Source organism: Monomorium pharaonis, chromosome 4 (genome assembly GCF_013373865.1).
Source record: "Monomorium pharaonis isolate MP-MQ-018 chromosome 4, ASM1337386v2, whole genome shotgun sequence".
In the NCBI taxonomy this organism is placed as follows: domain Eukaryota; kingdom Metazoa; phylum Arthropoda; class Insecta; order Hymenoptera; family Formicidae; genus Monomorium; species Monomorium pharaonis.
In genome coordinates, this window is record NC_050470.1 from 2,031,556 (window position 1) to 2,049,373 (window position 17,818).

A 17,818-nucleotide genomic window follows, 5' to 3' on the forward strand; every position below is an offset into this window, starting at 1 on the left:
TAACGTGCGTGAAGCAATTATGAAAGCAGGAACGAAATAACCCGGTTACAAAGGTAGGCACGTCGTCGGTTCACGACCCCACTTTCGTTAACTGCTTTTAATTGCGCCGTAATTGAGATTAATGGAAAGGCATGCGGGCACTCATGATATTTCCCTCGAGGAATTAAAGTTGAAACGCGCGATGTGCCGCAAAGACACCGCCGGACTCTCTTGTAACACGCAACGCGTCGTCGACTTCCAGAAAAAGAGTTATATAACGCGGTGTCAATTATTATCGTTCGACCGAGATATTCCAATTACATTTAAACGTTTCGTTTATACTTTGTTACATTCTATTTCTTTCATCACTGAAGCCTTATTAGAGTCAGTAGCAATGCTTTCGATGTGTCAAGAAATAAATATTTTTTATTATATCGCGGTTTAAAAATGCGTTTTTCTTGATAAAATCAATTTTTGCGCGAAATCCTCGAGTAAACCTCAATATGGTCAAAAATTTATTTATTATTAACCCCCCCCTCTCTCTCTCTCTCTCCCCATCTCTCCCAATCTCTCCCCGTCTCTCTCCGTCTCTCCCCGTCTCTCCCGGTCTCTCCCCGTCTCTCCCCGTCTCTTCCGGTCTCTCCCCGTCTCTCCCGGTCTCTCCCGGTCTCTCCTGGTCTCTACTGGTAGATATAGGAGAAACGCAATTGAATAAATTGCAAGTAGAACTGAATCGGGCTATGCGAGTAATATTACAATGTAATAGATACACCAAAATAGAACATATGTTACAAGCGTTGCAATTTATGTCTATAAAACAGAGACTACACTATAATGTATGTATATTTATATTTAAGATTTTACATAACTTGGCGCCAAATTACTTAAGGGACAGACTAGAAGTAATTAGTAATAAAAATGGAAGAAAAACAAGACAGGAAGAGACTATCGCAATAAAATTCGTTAGAACTAAAAGTGCGCAAAAAGCGTGTGTTACGAGGGCGTAAAATTATACAATACCTTGCCAGCAGAAATTAGAAGTTGTGAAAGAATTGATGTATTCAAACGGATGTTAAAGAAGCATGTATGTAAATTTATGTAAAACACAATAGCTGAGAAAGCTAAATAAACTTCAATCAATCAATAATCAATTAGACATTTGTCCTTAAAACAATTGACGGACAACATTCTTACATTTGCGATAGATTCAAAAGGCAAGAAAGACAATCCTGATAGCTCTAAAGAATTAATGAGATAAACACTTAACCATCATAGGTCTCCGTTTAAGTATTTACAATCGTTATAACGTAGGCAAAGAACCGCACTCTGTTCCTTAGCAGGAGGGTTGAACAACCTGTGCAGTAAATAGCTGATTATCTCAGCGTACCCAAAGCACGGAAAGCCACGGGCTAGCACCATCCTGCACTAGATGAAGTAATAATAGGGTAATCTCGTTGGCATGCGGCGAGCATACCGCACGGCTACAATGTATACACGGACAAGCTTCTTCCTGCTCGTCGATTATCGATTTTGCAAATCCCGTGCATCATAACTTATCATAGAGAACAATGACACAATGCTATGCAAAATTCACATTCTTACGCATAATAATTTATATATAATTCTCTCTATTACATTTCGGAAACTATTCAAAATTATGAAAAACTACAAAATACGTATTCGATTATTTCGATTATTTTAAGAAGTTACTTTTTTAAGAAGATTGAAAAGAGAATAGGGTAATCTCTAGTATTTCGTGTCTTCTTATTTTTTATTTTTAAATTATTTCCAAAATAAGAAATGAGAATTTTATAGACTGTATAAAAAAATTTTGCACTTAAAATAAACTTAAAAAATGTCAACAACAATAATTTGTCTTTACTTTTCAAATAATCTTTGTTTATTCGAGCTAAACAATTTTTACTATTTAATATTAAAGATTAGAAAATTGCTTTTTGACTTTATTATAGAATCTCTCATTGGAATCAAGCCTATGATTGCAAAATTTATTGCATTCTATAAATTTAAATAATTCAAAGAGAAATCGTTTCTATCTTTGTCCATTTTTTGTTTCGCTGCATACATAAAGTTTAATAAATATTTTTTATGCCGAGAGAGTCGCGCGTAAATTTAAGATCTAACGGACGTCGCGGCTTTCCTCGTCGACTTTATGACAGCGAACGAGAGAGATCTTTCGAAGTAACAGACCATGAGGCGACGTGACGGCTAGCACTATTCACTCAAGATAGTCGGGAACGTGTATCCACGCGTGTGCTCCAACGTGCTCGCACGTTCCGTAAGAAACAGCTGAGTCTCGGCGAGGACGAATGTTCTCTCCCGCGGAACATCCTCCGCGGAATTAATGGCTCAGGATCCTTGGTTTCAAGAACGCGCGTATTCGCACCGGACCGGCGGTTGAAACGGACATTCCACGTGGAGGTGCATCGTTGCATTCCATCGATCAATCCTGCCGCGATAAATTTTGGCCTGCCATCTTGAGGTCCGTCCAAGGATATCGCGCAAAAATTGGTTACGTCACGATAAACGCCAAAAAGTTTTGAATCGCGATGTAACGAAAGATCTTTCTTTAAACATCAAAAGCTGCTGAAGATTCTAATAATGCCTTGGTGATAAAATCGGCGACAATAGAAAAAGAACGTAGTAAAAAGTAAAAAGCATATTATAATTAATTTAAATAATTATAAATCTTTATATAACGTAATAAATTTATTTTAAAATTTAAATTTGGTATTTGTATCAGTAGCAATATTTATATAAAATAGATATTAATATGAGAAACGACCCAAACTCGTCAATAAAAATACTTGGCACAAAAAGTTATAAAAATAGAATGGTAACAATAATTATTTTTGGAACAAATTATTTATCATGCAGTTAGAAAACATTATTACGCTGTAGTCAGAAAAATGTCCGACTGTATGGCGAACAATCGGTAGGCACGCGTAATTAGACTCCTACATCCTCGCTGATCATTCTGTGAAAACTGAGGCCCGGCGCCTGCGGCGCGACGACGCCCACGCGTGCGCACGCACGTGCGTGCTTCCACGCGGAACAGCTGAGAGAACGAGGTGCGTATGTATGCATTAACGAGATGGCGAATTGATCGTGACCGGGTTAAGTTAAGAGAGAAAGAGAGATGGAGAGAGAGAGAAAAAGAAAGATAATACCGTAGAGTATTCAAAAAACAAAACGTGAAAAAGATGCATTTGCTCGGCAAAATAAAAAAATAATTATCAAAGTAGGTAAAATCTAGTAAAAAATTTTTCCCATAAAATTAATATTTAAATTACATAATAATAAATAATGTTACCAAATTGACGAATCAAAATTTAAAATTTGCTTAGCTATTTTTACTTTTAATCATTCAGACTGCGAGAAGATATGATCATGACTGATCTTTCAGACATCTGGACATGTTTAAAATAAAAAAAAAACAAACAATATTTTTATAATAAAAAAAATTAATACTGTAACGAATCATTTTTAATAACGTGTGACGTATTGCGGGACAATAGGCATACGCGGTATACTCATTCCGTCTATTTATCCCACGTCTAATTGCGATACGCGTCTACTCTGTGCCTCTCTCTCTCTCTGCATATTCTCAAATCTCGAGTCTAAACTCTTAAATGCGGGTTAGATTCGTAAGTAAACAGAAGTCGACGTGACTGCGGTGAAGACGTTTGGGAACCTCTGATGTAAGCAATCGACGTTAGGAAGAAGAAGCGGAGATAAGGATTCTCAATGAAGCGCGCGGGATGCGGCGAGGAGGAAGAGAGAGAGAGCCCCCTCTACTCGCAAGTAAGAGAGGGCATGGTGCGCCACGCTGCACGTCGCGGGAGCGACTGAGAGGGGACGACTTCGTGACTGGCTCGGTTCGGAGCAGTAAGCGTGCCGAGCATGCGCACGCCGCCGCCGCTTTTCAGTCTCGCCGCAGCGGTCGCGGGAGTCGGTTCCCGCACTTCGTGGCGCTAATTCGATTTGAACGCGTCGCTCGCGCGCGTAGGCGGTGCGTCGGTCGCGTTGTCGAGTGCCCCGTGCGTTGCCCCGGGTGAGCTTTCGTTGCTCCGGCGTTGCGTTTCGCGCGCGATCGCGACAGCAAGGTCGCGGACGTAACTCGACGGCGACAGAGAGAGAGAGAGAGAGAGAGAGAGGAGGCACACCGACCGGCGGTGTGTCCTTTTGCGTTTGGCCCGTTGGCAGTTTCGGCGTGTTTCCAAACGGAAGTGAGATCGATCGAGAGTACAGTGTGTATGTGACCGAGGACGTACGTAATTCCTCCGTTTACGCAGAGAAATCATCGGACTTGTATGCATGTGTACTGACCTTGTGTGTAGGTGGTGATCCATGCGCGCGCGCGTATCGGAATTTCACGGGAACATTCCTTCCGTCGTTGGCGACGAGGCGCCATGGCGACAATCAACAAGTGCGACGAGTAACAGTTTGCGGCCACGTGACGCGTCGCCGAGGTACACAGCGACGCGTTCCACAGCGGGTCCGGTTGCCTTCGCCTCTCAAGTTTACGTGTATCACAAAAGTGCCCCAGCGCGGAATCGAGGAACGCCGAGACGACGAGGTTTTTCGCGCACGTACGCCGCAGCGGCAGCGTGAAAACTTGCCGACGTCACCGAACTGAAGTTGGACGAATTTCGGTTGGCCGGGCGAGCTCAACAGCTCGGAGCGCTGCAACTTCACGCTCATCGGACCGCTGCTGCGACCGTTATCGACACGACTCGGTGCGTGCGACACGTTTCGCGGAGGAGAAAAAGAAATGTCGAGTTGACGAGGAGGTGAGACGTGACGTATCGCGTTAGCCCGGCGTGCACGAAATCGCGTCCCGTCTCCCGTCGTCGGTCGTTCGCGAGAATTTCGCGGAAGTGAAGCCGTTCCCGGAAAAAGTGAAGCACGCCGGAAACGCGATTCTCGGGAGGCGGCGTAATCGTGCCGCGCAGTGATATATCGTGAGAGAGAGAGAAAGAGAGAGACGCCGGACGCGGTGGCCGGTGGTTTCTCCGTGTTCCCCGACGTTTGTACAAGCAAAGTTCAACCTCGAACACGTGGCTGTCGCCGGTGCAACTCCTGATCGTCCACCGGGGAGTATCTCTCGGGTGAGTATCTCGCTTTTAAAGGTTATACCAACGTACTTGACGACGACACGGAATGTCCGATTCGCGGGAAAATCGCCCGCCAAAAAAAACTTTATGGGCTCTGCCGACGGTTATAAAGTACAAAAGATGTTACTATGGCGTAAAAAACCTCGAGATAACCTACAATTTTTTCAGAGGGTTTCTCTTCTAGGGGGATTTGCGGTTTTTCCTCTTGGGATTTTGACGCTCAGAAAAATTATTGGTATTTTACTTTTAAGTTTAAATACTGTTAAAATTTTAAATAAAATTCCTGGAGAACTCGGGAATATTCTGGGAATTCATCCACGGTTTGCCGTTAATCTTTAGTTAATATTTAAAAATTTTCTAATGAATTTAAGTGTATGAGAGAGAGAGAGAGAGAGAGAGAGAGAGAGAGAGAGAGAGAGAGAGAGAGAGAGAGAGAATCGTAAACGAGAAAAAGTGTTAAATTTACACGTTTGTTTTCCGAGTACCGAAAAATCTTGAATGCCATTTTACGTTTTAATTTCACGGATCATTAAGCCCCGTTGATTAATTGACATTTGTATTATAATTGCTGACAGCCTACAAGATATTTTTCTCGCGGTGGAGTTTCTATCGCACGTATCGGAGTATACGTGTTGTCGATAGGTACAAACGCAATTTATCGGAGTAGCTACTTAAATATAAGAAAGAAGTCGCATACCGCGCGGGATTATGACAACTGGTTGACGTTGCGGTCTGACAATAAAATACGCTACTTAAATGCACTGTTTTCTCCCCCTCCCCCCTTCTCCTCTCACTCTCGCTCGGCACGCGCGCAATGCGCTGTGACGTCAGTCGAAAAGCCACTTATTACATGTGGCGACCGGTGAGAGAATAATCGGTCGAAAAGATCTAGAAACCGATTATTAAACGTGTATAATTTCAATGTTATTTATCGCGAGCGCGAAATTCAGATCGCGGAGGAACTGGTCGCGAAATCACTTGTAAATCACGCAGCCGATAAGAGTGCGGTGCTTTTCCTCGGCTGTATAATCCGTTTAATCCGTTGTCAAGTTCGGCAACCAAAAGGACGAAGCATCGCGAGATCGTTTAGATCTGGCGCTTTTCGATCATCCAATTAAAACGCGGCCGATCGGCGTTAATCGACGCCCGGCGATATCGCGGGTTTAAGCGCCGTAACGGAAGTAAGGCGTGTTGTTTACAAGAGCGCGTATACGGGCGCGTCTCCAACATGCACGTACACCTCGCGAAGCGTCGCGACGCGACCACGGCGCCGTGATTCGTAATCGTTCGATTTATCGGTAGCGGTGATCGGCGGCGGTGGCGGCGACGACTCGCTCGGCCGGTGCGCGCCCATCCTTGAAGGCGAAATCCTGATTACGATTCCGCTCGATGTGCCGCGGTGACATCACCGTGAAATCATCATCCTCGTGGAATGTCCCGCCGATTAAATCTCCGCGTGTCTAGAAGTCGCGCTACCTGCTTCGAGAAAACAATTTTTTTCTCTCCTCTTTCATTTTCCCCTCGTTCATCGTTTCCTCATTCGTTAATTTGCATCATCAGAGCAAAACAGTGTGTGAAGCAACGCGTTTTGAATATTCCAACTTACGATTCTAATTTTCTAACTTTGTCGGGAGTAATGAATGGACATTTTAATTATTCTGATTGATGTATTTTGCAACGAAACTGCATTTAATTCTCGTGATTGACGATTTATTACGGTGGTCATATTTTCTTAAAGAAAATAAAGGACAAGCCTGAAAATTTTATAATGTTTTGTTCCTACATGTTTTCAAACTACTTTACGACTGTCAGGAGTGATCTGCGTGTTACGAAATTTTCTTGTGCAGTATACAAAAACGAGATATTGCGCAGGTTTCTGATAATTAAAAACTGGTTTGTTTGTATTGAAACAAATCCTTGATTTAAACTTAAAATAAATTTTAAATAATGAAAAATAAAAACTGGTCTTATTTAAATAATTTTAATTAAAAAAATTAAAAAATTAAATTAATAAAAGACAGTAATTTATATTGCGTGAACTAAATTTGTTGACGTTAGTTATATAACGCTAATTACTAAATGGAATTTCTCATCGTAATGTTAATATGAAGAACAAAATTGAGTTAAAAAAAAAATTGTAGGCCTGCTACCTGAAATAAAAAATTGTCCTAAAATAGCAAATGTAATGGTCATAATTAATATATTGCTATACGACATCGTAGAAAGCAAAGAAATCGTGTTAACGGAGTTAAATAATACTTAATGATTTTTTATAATTGTAGACTTTTCGACACGCTTGTTAAGGCTCTGAATGAATACTACAATACACAGCTAAAAATCATGAACGCTTTAAAAGTGCATTAAGAGAACCGTGTTTACTTACACTTATTTCACAATGTCATCATGGACGAGCAAACAGACGGTAAGCGATCACCGTCAGTTGTTATTCCGTACGTGATTAGTATGGCATAATATATTGCGTTTCTCGAAAAAATTATATTTTACACCGTAGTAGTTTTCATTCATTTCGCAGCGCGTGATGATGAATGGGTGAGGCTGATGTTATCTCGTGCCGAAAACTTATCGGAGATAAACAAAAACGGTGCTTGATTAATTTGAAAAATTATTATTCTAATTACAAATATGCAACAAATAAGCTGTAGTAGAAGAATCACCCATCGTGTTGCTTATATCGAAGAATCTTATTGAAAGACGTTTATGCTTTAAATACCAATATATAAGATATTTTTTCTGAAACGAGAATGTAACATCAAAAAGTTAAAAGTGTTATTATACATTTTCTAATTTATCTATAAGTTGAGTTTTATATTATGTATGAGGCTCGATGAATATCTATGAGACATAATAGCTAAGGATTCTTATGCACAATATGTGTACAGTTGCTACGTTCGCACTTTGCGTAGGAATTGCAACGCGGCAATTTGCATAAAGCGAGCAGTCATCGCGCCAGTCATAAATAGACGTAATACGATTGCAAAACTTAAAGCTCTCCGCATTACATCGACAATGGCAACGCTCGATTTCTTAATTCCAAGTGGGAGAGCGAGTTATTTCTGCCAAGCGGATCGCACTAGAGAGAGGCAGCTTGCCTTTTGCAATTTGAAATCTTATTTTACGCGACGAGACATTAGCGACAGGTTTGCAATTATTAAAAGTAATCTCTACTTCGAGTTTTTACACACAGAGAAATATTCTTGTGGTAAGAAGAGCAATTACTTAACTTTTAATTTTCTTCTTTTAAATAACGGTATTTTTACTAAGAATAGCTTCTTGATAATAGTTTTAAAATATATTTCTTATCATGTACATGAAACAAGTAATATTTAATTTTTTTAAAGCTTCTTTAATCAAATTGTGTTTTTTATCAGTATTAATATATTAATGTTTTAGTTTCTGAGAAATAAGAGGTTTGCTCTTATTTCTATTGCTTTAGAAAGTTAGTATTGGCGACCTTTCTTTGGCATTTTTTAAGTAAAATTGATATTTTTTCCTATGTATTTTTATTTTTTTCTTATTATTTTTTGTAAGCAATATATTTACCAATTTAAAAAAAAACGATTGCATGAGAACAGCAGTGTTTCTTATCACGATTCAAGGGCTATATTGATCGACATGAGACTGTAAATAAGAGCTACCTTATTGTATCAGTTAAAACGCAGAGAGATGAGATATCGTGCTGCGTCGTGAATGACATTTATCACATTCGATTAAATATCACAGCTACTCCTTCCGAGAATGACGAGTCACACGGATATTTTTGCTCTTCGTGTCTATGTATGCATGTGGGTGTATAAGAACGCGGCCTATCAACGGTCGTGATAAGATTTCGTCTATGACTTTTGGAAACTAATCGCGTTTGTTGGTTTATCGTTGAAGAGACATGCAGTAGAGAAAGATTTTTGATGGCTAATACGAGAAATGTAACGAAGATCGATTGTTCACTAAGAACGGCCGCTGTTTAGATGTAATCCTTAATTATCGGCATCGTTTCACGAAATTTATTATGGAGGAGTGACGACGCGTCTTCCTTTGTTCATGATGATGAGCGAGCACGAGCTATGACTATTTTACCACAAGGCTCCCAACGAAACACGTGCTCAGCACGTGTGGCTGCTCTTTCGAAAAGTTTCATATTTTATGATATGCTCGGATCATTCAACGGAAGTACGTTCTTTGTTCAGTGTACTGCCTTTTACGAACCATGGTCGTTAATAACAAAAGGTGGACGTTATTATAATTGATTTAGTTTAATCAAGGCTATCTTATTTTACTTTGAACCATTGCAATATATTTATATACTATATTATAATCAATTGTACGAGGAGGGAAATTTATAATTTTCAAATTTTTAGTTTGTAAAATTATGTTAAAAAATAGAAATAAATTTATGGATATATGAATCTTATGTATGTGAAGTTAGCTCCATATTTTTAAATTTCGAAGAAAAATTGGAGTTCTGTTTGCCCCTGCAAGAATTCTTTCGATTTCTTTTAAGGTCCGAAGAGCTAAATCCAAAATTGACGAAGTTACATCCAGTCAAGTCAAAAATTTTTGAAACTTTGGGTGGCTGCAACTTTATAAGTTTTGACTTTAGTCTTGCGAGGGCAAACAGAACTCCAATTTTTTTTTTCGAAATTCAAAAATGTGGAGCTAATTTTACATACACATGAACTTTTCGTAATTTTCATAGTTCTATAAATTATAAACAACTTTCACATCTTTCCCAGGAGATCTCTTTGATTTTATGTAATATCTTACTTTTAAAAAATAGAAAAAAAAAACCGTCGGTCATTTCCAGTGTTCACAGGATTAATTACGTTGTCGATGAAATCCTCTGACTCTTTTTCGCTTCCTTCTTGATTCTTCAACTTTTACACGCCGGGTGTGTCAAGTTAGCCCCCCAAAATTAAAATTTCGTAGTTCTAATAAGAGTTCCCACTTTATTTTGAGGAGATTAGGAGTTCTCTATAATTTATATAAAGAGTTCCATTTATTAACGGCCGGAAATTAAAATTAAAAAATTGGGGGGCCAACTTTTTTTCGAAATTTGAGATCCAATAGTTCTGAACGGTTTAACAGCTTCTTTTTGCAAATATCTAGAGTTCCTGATACGTAAAAAATTTATTTTATTTACAAAAAAAAATTGTTTATTTAAAAAATTTAAATTTTAAGATTTAATAGTTCTGAGATAATCTTATTGTTATTTTGTTTATTTCAAAGAGTTCTCGACGCTTTAAAACAATATAAACTAAAAAAAATAATAATAATCAGAACCTTAAACAATTTTACATATCAGTTAAAATAACACTTATACTTTCTTATCTCGTCATCCGATTACTTTGAGCCATAAGATTTTTCGTTAGAACTCGTAGAGAACTACTCAAAACGTTATTTAGAACTACTCGGAACTCTAAAAAAAATTTTGCTCAACTGAAAATTTTCTAAGTTCAGTGACTGAAATTTTTTTTAAAGTTCCGAGTAGTTCTCACTGTATTTTTTGACAGTTCTCGACGAGTTCTGACGAAAAGTCTAATAAGTCAGAGCGATTCGACCAACAGTTTACGAGATGTCACGTATTTAAAGGGTAATCGAAAATTTTTTAAGTTCAGTGACCGAAATTTTTTTTAGAGTTCCGAATAGTTCTCACAGTATTTTTTGGCAGTTCTCGACGAGTTCTGACGAAAAGTCTAATAAGTCAAAGCGATTCGACCAATAGTTTACGAGATGTCACGTATTTAAAGGGTAATCGAAAATTTTTTAAGTTCAGTGACCGAAATTTTTTTTAGAGTTCCGAATAGTTCTCACAGTATTTTTTGGCAGTTCTCGACGAGTTCTGACGAAAAGTCTAATAAGTCAAAGCGATTCGACCAATAGTTTACGAGATGTCACGTATTTAAAGGGTAATCGAAAATTTTTTAAGTTCAGTGACCGAAATTTTTTTTAGAGTTCCGAATAGTTCTCACAGTATTTTTTGGCAGTTCTCGACGAGTTCTGACGAAAAGTCTAATAAGTCAGAGCGATTCGACCAACAGTTTACAAGATGTCACGTATTTAAAGGGTGATCGAAAATTTTTTAAGTTCAGTGACCGAAATTTTTTTTAGAGTTCCGAATAGTTCTCACAGTATTTTTTGGCAGTTCTCGACGAGTTCTGACGAAAAGTCTAATAAGTCAAAGCGATTCGACCAACAGTTTACAAGATGTCACGTATTTAAAGGGTGATCGAAAATTTTTTAAGTTCAGTGACCGAAATTTTTTTTAGAGTTCCGAATAGTTCTCACAGTATTTTTTGGCAGTTCTCGACGAGTTCTGACGAAAAGTCTAATAAGTCAAAGCGATTCGACCAATAGTTTACGAGATGTCACGTATTTAAAGGGTAATCGAAAATTTTTTAAATTCAGTGACCGAAATTTTTTTTAGAGTTCCGAATAGTTCTCACAGTATTTTTTGGCAGTTCTCGACGAGTTCTGACGAAAAGTCTAATAAGTCAAAGCGATTCGACCAATAGTTTACGAGATGTCACGTATTTAAAGGGTAATCGAAAATTTTTTAAGTTCAGTGACCGAAATTTTTTTTAGAGTTCCGAATAGTTCTCACAGTATTTTTTGGCAGTTCTCGACGAGTTCTGACGAAAAGTCTAATAAGTCAGAGCGATTCGACCAACAGTTTACGAGATGTCACGTATTTAAAGGGTAATCGAAAATTTTTTAAGTTCAGTGACCGAAATTTTTTTTAGAGTTCCGAATAGTTCTCACAGTATTTTTTGGCAGTTCTCGACGAGTTCTGACGAAAAGTCTAATAAGTCAAAGCGATTCGACCAATAGTTTACGAGATGTCACGTATTTAAAGGGTAATCGAAAATTTTTTAAGTTCAGTGACCGAAATTTTTTTTAGAGTTCCGAATAGTTCTCACAGTATTTTTTGACAGTTCTCGACGAGTTCTGACGAAAAGTCTAATAAGTCAGAGCGATTCGACCAACAGTTTACAAGATGTCACGTATTTAAAGAGTAATCGAAAATTTTTTAAGTTTAGTGACCGAAATGTTTTTTAGAGTTCCGAATAGTTCTCACAGTATTTTTTGGCAGTTCTCGACGGGTTCTGACGAAAAGTCTAATAAGTCAAAGCGATTCGACCAACAGTTTACGAGATGTCACGTATTTAAAGGGTAATCGAAAATTTTTTAAGTTCAGTGACCGAAATTTTTTTTAGAGTTCCGAATAGTTCTCACAGTATTTTTTGACAGTTCTCGACGAGTTCTGACGAAAAGTCTAATAAGTCAGAGCGATTCGACCAACAGTTTACAAGATGTCACGTATTTAAAGGGTAATCGAAAATTTTTTAAGTTCAGTGACCGAAATTTTTTTTAGAGTTCCGAATAGTTCTCACAGTATTTTTTGGCAGTTCTCGACGAGTTCTGACGAAAAGTCTAATAAGTCAGAGCGATTCGACCAACAGTTTACGAGATGTCACGTATTTAAAGGGTAATCGAAAATTTTTTAAGTTCAGTGACCGAAATTTTTTTTAGAGTTCCGAATAGTTCTCACAGTATTTTTTGGCAGTTCTCGACGAGTTCTGACGAAAAGTCTAATAAGTCAAAGCGATTCGACCAATAGTTTACGAGATGTCACGTATTTAAAGGGTAATCGAAAATTTTTTAAGTTCAGTGACCGAAATTTTTTTTAGAGTTCCGAATAGTTCTCACAGTATTTTTTGGCAGTTCTCGACGAGTTCTGACGAAAAGTCTAATAAGTCAAAGCGATTCGACCAATAGTTTACGAGATGTCACGTATTTAAAGGGTAATCGAAAATTTTTTAAATTCAGTGACCGAAATTTTTTTTAGAGTTCCGAATAGTTCTCACAGTATTTTTTGGCAGTTCTCGACGAGTTCTGACGAAAAGTCTAATAAGTCAAAGCGATTCGACCAATAGTTTACGAGATGTCACGTATTTAAAGGGTAATCGAAAATTTTTTAAGTTCAGTGACCGAAATTTTTTTTAGAGTTCCGAATAGTTCTCACAGTATTTTTTGGCAGTTCTCGACGAGTTCTGACGAAAAGTCTAATAAGTCAGAGCGATTCGACCAACAGTTTACGAGATGTCACGTATTTAAAGGGTAATCGAAAATTTTTTAAGTTCAGTGACCGAAATTTTTTTTAGAGTTCCGAATAGTTCTCACAGTATTTTTTGGCAGTTCTCGACGAGTTCTGACGAAAAGTCTAATAAGTCAAAGCGATTCGACCAATAGTTTACGAGATGTCACGTATTTAAAGGGTAATCGAAAATTTTTTAAGTTCAGTGACCGAAATTTTTTTTAGAGTTCCGAATAGTTCTCACAGTATTTTTTGACAGTTCTCGACGAGTTCTGACGAAAAGTCTAATAAGTCAGAGCGATTCGACCAACAGTTTACAAGATGTCACGTATTTAAAGAGTAATCGAAAATTTTTTAAGTTTAGTGACCGAAATGTTTTTTAGAGTTCCGAATAGTTCTCACAGTATTTTTTGGCAGTTCTCGACGGGTTCTGACGAAAAGTCTAATAAGTCAAAGCGATTCGACCAACAGTTTACGAGATGTCACGTATTTAAAGGGTAATCGAAAATTTTTTAAGTTCAGTGACCGAAATTTTTTTTAGAGTTCCGAATAGTTCTCACAGTATTTTTTGACAGTTCTCGACGAGTTCTGACGAAAAGTCTAATAAGTCAGAGCGATTCGACCAACAGTTTACAAGATGTCACGTATTTAAAGGGTAATCGAAAATTTTTTAAGTTCAGTGACCGAAATTTTTTTTAGAGTTCCGAATAGTTCTCACAGTATTTTTTGGCAGTTCTCGACGAGTTCTGACGAAAAGTCTAATAAGTCAGAGCGATTCGACCAACAGTTTACGAGATGTCACGTATTTAAAGGGTAATCGAAAATTTTTTAAGTTCAGTGACCGAAATTTTTTTTAGAGTTCCGAATAGTTCTCACAGTATTTTTTGGCAGTTCTCGACGAGTTCTGACGAAAAGTCTAATAAGTCAAAGCGATTCGACCAATAGTTTACGAGATGTCACGTATTTAAAGGGTAATCGAAAATTTTTTAAGTTCAGTGACCGAAATTTTTTTTAGAGTTCCGAATAGTTCTCACAGTATTTTTTGACAGTTCTCGACGAGTTCTGACGAAAAGTCTAATAAGTCAGAGCGATTCGACCAACAGTTTACAAGATGTCACGTATTTAAAGAGTAATCGAAAATTTTTTAAGTTTAGTGACCGAAATGTTTTTTAGAGTTCCGAATAGTTCTCACAGTATTTTTTGGCAGTTCTCGACGGGTTCTGACGAAAAGTCTAATAAGTCAAAGCGATTCGACCAACAGTTTACGAGATGTCACGTATTTAAAGGGTAATCGAAAATTTTTTAAGTTCAGTGACCGAAATTTTTTTTAGAGTTCCGAATAGTTCTCACAGTATTTTTTGACAGTTCTCGACGAGTTCTGACGAAAAGTCTAATAAGTCAGAGCGATTCGACCAACAGTTTACAAGATGTCACGTATTTAAAGGGTAATCGAAAATTTTTTAAGTTCAGTGACCGAAATTTTTTTTAGAGTTCCGAATAGTTCTCACAGTATTTTTTGGCAGTTCTCGACGAGTTCTGACGAAAAGTCTAATAAGTCAAAGCGATTCGACCAATAGTTTACGAGATGTCACGTATTTAAAGGGTAATCGAAAATTTTTTAAGTTCAGTGACCGAAATTTTTTTTAGAGTTCCGAATAGTTCTCACAGTATTTTTTGGCAGTTCTCGACGAGTTCTGACGAAAAGTCTAATAAGTCAAAGCGATTCGACCAATAGTTTACGAGATGTCACGTATTTAAAGGGTAATCGAAAATTTTTTAAGTTCAGTGACCGAAATTTTTTTTAGAGTTCCGAATAGTTCTCACAGTATTTTTTGACAGTTCTCGACGAGTTCTGACGAAAAGTCTAATAAGTCAGAGCGATTCGACCAACAGTTTACAAGATGTCACGTATTTAAAGAGTAATCGAAAATTTTTTAAGTTTAGTGACCGAAATGTTTTTTAGAGTTCCGAATAGTTCTCACAGTATTTTTTGGCAGTTCTCGACGGGTTCTGACGAAAAGTCTAATAAGTCAAAGCGATTCGACCAATAGTTTACGAGATGTCACGTATTTAAAGGGTAATCGAAAATTTTTTAAGTTCAGTGACCGAAATTTTTTTTAGAGTTCCGAATAGTTCTCACAGTATTTTTTGACAGTTCTCGACGAGTTCTGACGAAAAGTCTAATAAGTCAGAGCGATTCGACCAACAGTTTACAAGATGTCACGTATTTAAAGAGTAATCGAAAATTTTTTAAGTTTAGTGACCGAAATGTTTTTTAGAGTTCCGAATAGTTCTCACAGTATTTTTTGGCAGTTCTCGACGGGTTCTGACGAAAAGTCTAATAAGTCAGAGCGATTCGACCAACAGTTTACGAGATGTCACGTATTTAAAGGGTAATCGAAAATTTTTTAAGTTCAGTGACCGAAATTTTTTTTAGAGTTCCGAATAGTTCTCACAGTATTTTTTGGCAGTTCTCGACGAGTTCTGACGAAAAGTCTAATAAGTCAAAGCGATTCGACCAATAGTTTACGAGATGTCACGTATTTAAAGGGTAATCGAAAATTTTTTAAGTTCAGTGACCGAAATTTTTTTTAGAGTTCCGAATAGTTCTCACAGTATTTTTTGACAGTTCTCGACGAGTTCTGACGAAAAGTCTAATAAGTCAGAGCGATTCGACCAACAGTTTACAAGATGTCACGTATTTAAAGAGTAATCGAAAATTTTTTAAGTTTAGTGACCGAAATGTTTTTTAGAGTTCCGAATAGTTCTCACAGTATTTTTTGGCAGTTCTCGACGGGTTCTGACGAAAAGTCTAATAAGTCAGAGCGATTCGACCAACAGTTTACGAGATGTCACGTATTTAAAGGGTAATCGAAAATTTTTTAAGTTCAGTGACCGAAATTTTTTTTAGAGTTCCGAATAGTTCTCACAGTATTTTTTGGCAGTTCTCAACGAGTTCTGACGAAAAGTCTAATAAGTCAAAGCGATTCGACCAACAGTTTACGAGATGTCACGTATTTAAAGGGTAATCGAAAATTTTTTAAGTTCAGTGACCGAAATTTTTTTTAGAGTTCCGAATAGTTCTCACAGTATTTTTTGACAGTTCTCGACGAGTTCTGACGAAAAGTCTAATAAGTCTAAAAAAAATTTCGGTCACTGAACTTAAAAAATTTTCGATTACCCTTTAAATACGTGACATCTCGTAAACTGTTGGTCGAATCGCTCTGACTTATTAGACTTTTCGTCAGAACTCGTCGAGAACTGTCAAAAAATACAGTGAGAACTACTCGGAACTTTAAAAAAAATTTCAGTCACTGAACTTAGAAAATTTTCAGTTAAGCAAAATTTTTTTTAGAGTTCCGAGTAGTTCTAAATAACGTTTTGAGTAGTTCTCTACGAGTTCTAACGAAAAATCTTATGGCTCAAAGTAATCGGATGACGAGATAAGAAAGTATAAGTGTTATTTTAACTGATATGTAAAATTGTTTAAGGTTCTGATTATTATTATTTTTTTTAGTTTATATTGTTTTAAAGCGTCGAGAACTCTTTGAAATAAACAAAATAACAATAAGATTATCTCAGAACTATTAAATCTTAAAATTTAAATTTTTTAAATAAACAATTTTTTTTTGTAAATGAAATAAATTTTTTACGTATCAGGAACTCTAGATATTTGCAAAAAGAAGCTGTTAAACCGTTCAGAACTATTGGATCTCAAATTTCGAAAAAAAGTTGGCCCCCCAATTTTTTAATTTTAATTTCCGGCCGTTAATAAATGGAACTCTTTATATAAATTATAGAGAACTCCTAATCTCCTCAAAATAAAGTGGGAACTCTTATTAGAACTACGAAATTTTAATTTTGGGGGGCTAACTTGACACACCCTTACACGCCTCCGTAGAGTCACTGGTGTCCTCTGCATGATTTACATCCCGCATTTATGACGCAACGTAAAATCGCGCGAAACTTTCCGCGAGCCAACCCCAAGTGCCGGGAGCGCTCTTCTCCTCGCGCGCCTTTGAACGCCTGTGTATCTCGATGGGTGATGTGTGAAATATTTATGCGCGATCCAGGCTTTATTCCTCAGACACGAGTGCCGCAAGAAGCACCGGTAATACGTTTCTATCGTTGTAAGGAAAATGGGAAAGTAGGAGAATCTTTGCACGTTGCAAGCTCTCTCAAATGCAACTTTGTTTCGCAGCTTGAAATGCCTATTAAAAAAAAAAAAAAAATCGAAATGACAGTGTTGACGGAATTCTTCTCGTTTTATCGCCGAGTAACGAGACGCAGAAAAGCATTGGCTAAAACGTAGCTGCAAATTCACACAAGCGGCCTTCTAACACGGACGGAAAACGTTAACGGCGCGAATGCAATTGCGCGTGGGAATTTAATTTTCTTACCGCCTGCCGGGGCCGGTTACGCGCGCGGTAATGACCGGTACTTATTGTGTCATTGGGTCATATTTCTCGAGGAATTATGGTTATGCTGCAGCGCGCTTCTTTGAAATCGAGCCCGCGGCCTATCGGCTGTCCCTTCGACGAGGGACGGCCCTAAAGGCGACCTCCGTTAACCGGGATTATTGTCGACAGAGTAC

The 17,818-nt window shown here is 37.7% G+C and overlaps 1 protein-coding gene across 2 annotated transcripts in view; it reads left to right on the forward strand.

The window, feature by feature from the left end:
• The first annotated feature begins 3,930 nt into the window (after positions 1 to 3,930).
• The window catches only part of LOC105830700 (rho GTPase-activating protein 7), a 221,307-nt gene continuing 207,419 nt past the window's right edge, over positions 3,931 to 17,818 (forward strand). For both annotated transcript variants that reach the window (XM_028189375.2, XM_036285229.1), the window contains exon 1: positions 3,931 to 5,108. The gene's annotated coding sequence lies outside the window, so the exon portion shown is untranslated. The remainder of the gene's footprint in view (positions 5,109 to 17,818) is intronic.